The sequence below is a fragment of the Arachis ipaensis genome, chromosome B1, assembly GCF_059453495.1.
Source record: "Arachis ipaensis isolate K30076 ecotype BB chromosome B1, ASM5945349v1, whole genome shotgun sequence".
Classification (NCBI taxonomy): domain Eukaryota; kingdom Viridiplantae; phylum Streptophyta; class Magnoliopsida; order Fabales; family Fabaceae; genus Arachis; species Arachis ipaensis.
The window spans coordinates 58,440,763-58,445,071 of NC_142436.1; the positions used below are offsets into that span (position 1 = coordinate 58,440,763).

The 4,309-nt window shown below is 39.4% G+C and overlaps 1 non-coding gene across 1 annotated transcript; it reads right to left on the bottom strand.

The window, feature by feature from the left end:
- Positions 1 to 3,153: 3,153 nt before the first annotated feature.
- On the bottom strand, positions 3,154 to 3,257 carry LOC148576706 (small nucleolar RNA R71). Its single transcript, XR_015903654.1, has one exon. It is a non-coding gene; the product is annotated as a small nucleolar RNA R71 (small nucleolar RNA).
- Between the last annotated feature and the right edge of the window lie 1,052 nt (positions 3,258 to 4,309).

Sequence of the window (4,309 nt, forward strand, 5' to 3'; positions counted from 1 at the left end):
GGGGGTGAGGAGCTCTGCTGTGTCTCGATGAATTAATGCAAGTATTTCTGATTCACGCACGCACGTCCTCCTATGGCAAACTGTGTGTTGGTGGATCACCGTTGTCAATGGTTACCATCCATCCTTCCAGTGAAAAGGGTCCAGATGCGCTGTCACCGCACGGCTAATCATCTGCAGGTTCTCAATCGAACCGGAATAGGATTTACTATCCTTTTGCGTCTGTCACTACGCCCAGCACTCGTGAGTTTGAAGCTCGTCACAGTCATTCAATCCCTGAATCCTACTCGGAATACCACAGACAAGGTTTAGACTTTCCGGATTCTCTTGAATGCTGTCATCAATCTAGCTTATACCACGAAGATTCTGATTAAGGGATCTAAGAGATATTCATTCATTCTACGGTGGAACGTAAGTGGTTGTCAGGCACGCGTTCATGGAGGAATGATGATGATTGTCACGTTCATCACATTCATATTAAAGTGCGAATGGATATCTTAGATAGGAACACGCATGTTTGAATGGAAAATAGAAATACTTTGCATTAAATCATGAGAAACAACAGAGCTCCACACCTTAATCTATGGAGTGTAGAAACTCTACCGTTGAAAATACATAAGTGAAAGGTTCAGGCATGGCCGAATGGCCAGCCCCCAAAACGTGATCACAAGATCAAAAATACAATCCAGGATGTCTAATACAATAGTAAAAAGTCCTATTTATACTAAACTAGTCACTAGGGTTTACAAAAGTAAGTAATTGATGCATAAATCCACTTCCGGGGCCCACTTGGTGTGTGCTTGGGCTGAGCTTGAATGTTACACGTGCAGAGGCTCTTTCTAGAGTTGAACGCCAGGTTGTAACATATTTCTGGCGTTCAACTCTGGTTTGTGACGTGTTTCTGGCGTTTAACTCCAGACAACAGCGTAGAACTGGCGTTCAATGCCCTTTTACGTCGTCTAAACTTGGCCAAAGTATGGACTATTATATATTGCTGGAAAGCCCTGGATGTCTACTTTCCAACGCAATTAGAAGCGCTCCATTTTGAGTTCTTTAGCTCCAGAAAATCCACTTTGAGTGAAGGGAGGTCAGAATCCAACAGCATCAGCAGTCCTTCTTCAACCTCTGAATCTGATTTTTGCTCAAGTCCCTCAATTTCAGCCAGAAAATACCTGAAATCAAAGAAAAACACACAAACTCATAGTAAAGTCCAAAAATGTAAATTTAACAAAAAAACTAATAAAAACATCCCTAAAAGTAACTAGATTCTACTAAAACCATACTAAAAACAATGCCAAAAAGCGTATAAATTATCCGCTCATCAAGGGGGATTGGAAATTGGGAAAACTACTCTCTGTATTTTACCATTCTCTGCACTTCTAGTTTTGTTTTCATCATGTATTCTCCATCTTTGCTTTCATTTTCCAGAGCTATGAACAACTAAACCCCCCTTTCATTGGGTTAGGGAGCTCTGTTGTAATTTGATGGATCAATACTAGTTTTCATTATTCTTCTTCTATCTGTCCTCTTGATTTTACTTGAAAGCTTTCGATCTTCATCCAATTGAATAGTTATCTTGGAAAAGAAGCTATTCAAACTTGGATCTCTTCTGAACCTTGAAAGAGGAATGAAGAGATCATGCTAGAAATGCTTTCTCATGCTGGACCAAATTGGGTTTGGATGGATATGTGACTATAATCCTCTCAATACTTGATTTGGAAAATGCATGTGGTATAATCAGTGACCATACTTCATCTCTTCTCATGAGCAATTGACCAAGGAATTGACTATTGATCAAGATTTGAGAGATTGAATTACAAGGAATTGTAATTCGATCACTTAAGATTGCCAAGGAGATCAACGAATGCATTGATTGAGGAAGAGATGAAAATGAAATTGATCCGGAGAATGCAACATCTCCTGAACCCAATGAATTCCCCATTTCTGATCTTACCCATTCTCTTTAATTTATGTCATTTACTTTTATGAGCAATTACCCCATTCCCATTTACAATTCTGCAATTTACTTTCCGTCACTTACTTTCAGCTCTTTATTTCTAGCATTTACTTCTTTTGTTATTTACCTTCTCGCCATTTTATTATCTGCAATTCTCAACTCAAATACTGATTCGCTCAACTAGAACATTCCTCTAATTAAAGTTGCTTGATCAATCAATCTCTGTGGGATTCGACCTCACTCTATTGTGAGTTTTTACTTGACGACGAATTTGGTACACTTGCCGAAGGAAATTTGTCACGAGACAAGTTTTTCACGTATCAAGTTTATGGCGCCGTTGCCGGGGATTGATTGTGCATCAACAATAATTAAATTGGAGGATAACTAGATTGAGCATTTTTTTTTTGTTTGATTTAATTTTCTGCTTGAGTAATTTACTTTCAGTTTTAGTTAATTTCTTCCCTTCCCCCTACTTTTCCGTTTCTTTTTGTTATTTACAATTCAGTTCACTGACCCACTAACTGTTTGATATATTGCATCACTCACACTAACAATAATTCTAACAGAATACTTTCTGCATTTATTTTCCTTGCTTGTGCTTTGTTGGTTGTATGACAGGGAGAAGAAGCGGGGCTTCAACTTCCTTTGATTCTGAACCTGAGAGAACCTTCTTTAGATTAAGGAGGGAAGCAAGAGGAAAAAGAGTGGTTGGTGCTGAGGAAGAGGAGGAATACTTTGAACCAAACATGGAAGAAAACATGGAAGACCATCGTGAGGAAGAGGCTCACAACTATGGCGGAGGAGGTCGAGCAAATCATGCTGGGGAGGATAGAAGAGTTTTAGGCTCTTACATCAATCCAAACACAGGAAACTATGGAAGTAGTATTCAAAAGCCAACCATCCATGCCAACAATTTTGAACTAAAATCACAGCTCATCACCCTTGTTCAGAACAACTGTTCGTTCGGAGGAAGTGTCCAAGATGACCCAAATCAACATCTAACCACCTTCCTAAGAATTTGTGACATAGTGAAGTCTAATGGTGTTCATCCTGACGCCTATAGATTGCTCTTATTTCCATTCTCACTCAAGGATAAGGCAGCCAAATGGCTGGAGTCTTTCCCGAAGGAGAGCTTGACAACTTGGGAAGATGTAGTGAACAAATTCTTAGCAAGATTCTATCCCCCTCAATGAATCAATAGGCTGAGAGCTGAGGTCCAAACTTTCAGGCAACAAGATGGTGAGACTCTTTATGAAGCATGGGAGAGGTTTAAGGACCTGACAAGGAGGTGTCCACCTGACATGTTCAACGAATGGGTGCAGCTGCACATTTTCTATGAAGGCCTGTCATATGAATCAAAGAAGGCAGTAGACCATTCATCCGGAGGATCTTTGAACAAGAAGAAGACCATTGAGGAAGCCATAGATGTCATTGAAACAGTAGCAGAGAATGACTATTTCTATGCTTCTGAAAGAGGCAACACTAGAGGAGTAATAGAGCTAAACAATGTAGATGCTCTGCTGGCCCAAAACAAGCTCATTACTAAGCAGCTGGCTGACCTCACCAAGAAGATGGAGAGGAACCAAGTAGCAGCAATCACTACTTCATCAACAACCCAAGAAGGAGTGAATGAAGAAGCAGATGGTAGTCAAGAGCAAGCCAACTACATTGGGAATTCACCTAGGCGAAACCATTTAACATACTTCAAGTATAGAAGTAGACTTAATGAGTTTGGTTCCTCATAATTGTCAAGATATGGTTATTAGACAAGGATAGTGACCCCAATTCCCATGCCTAGCCAAGAGTTATTTTTGTCATTCATACTTGAAAACCCAAAAATCTTGATTGCTTTGTCTCAGTTGTAGTTACTTGTTTAGTTAGAATAGAATTACATTGGATGATATTTTATGAGTTGGAATTATTTACATTTTGCTCTAATTGTTGGCATTAGTTTCTTACATTCCAAGATTACTTGCTTGTTAAGATTCCTAGTTTAATTTCTTGCTCATGACTTGCAACCCCGGATTTCTAACCAATGTTGAAGCACATGTTTTTCCATTCCTTGTGAGACGACCCGAGGTTTGAATACTTCGGTTACTTTTATTGGGGTTGAACTTGTGACAACCAAATTCCCTTCCAAATTTGATACTCGAGGATTGTTGTTGGGAAGAGCTATACTTACAACGGGATTCTATTGAGAGATTCTATACCAACATAGTCCACGGGAGCCATCAAATTTTTGGCGCCGTTGCCGGGGAATGGTTGCAACATATGCCTTGATATTGGTTATGTGAATATGTGAATATTGTAGATAGTTTACTTTCTTTCAATACTTAGCTATAGTTTAGATTTCTT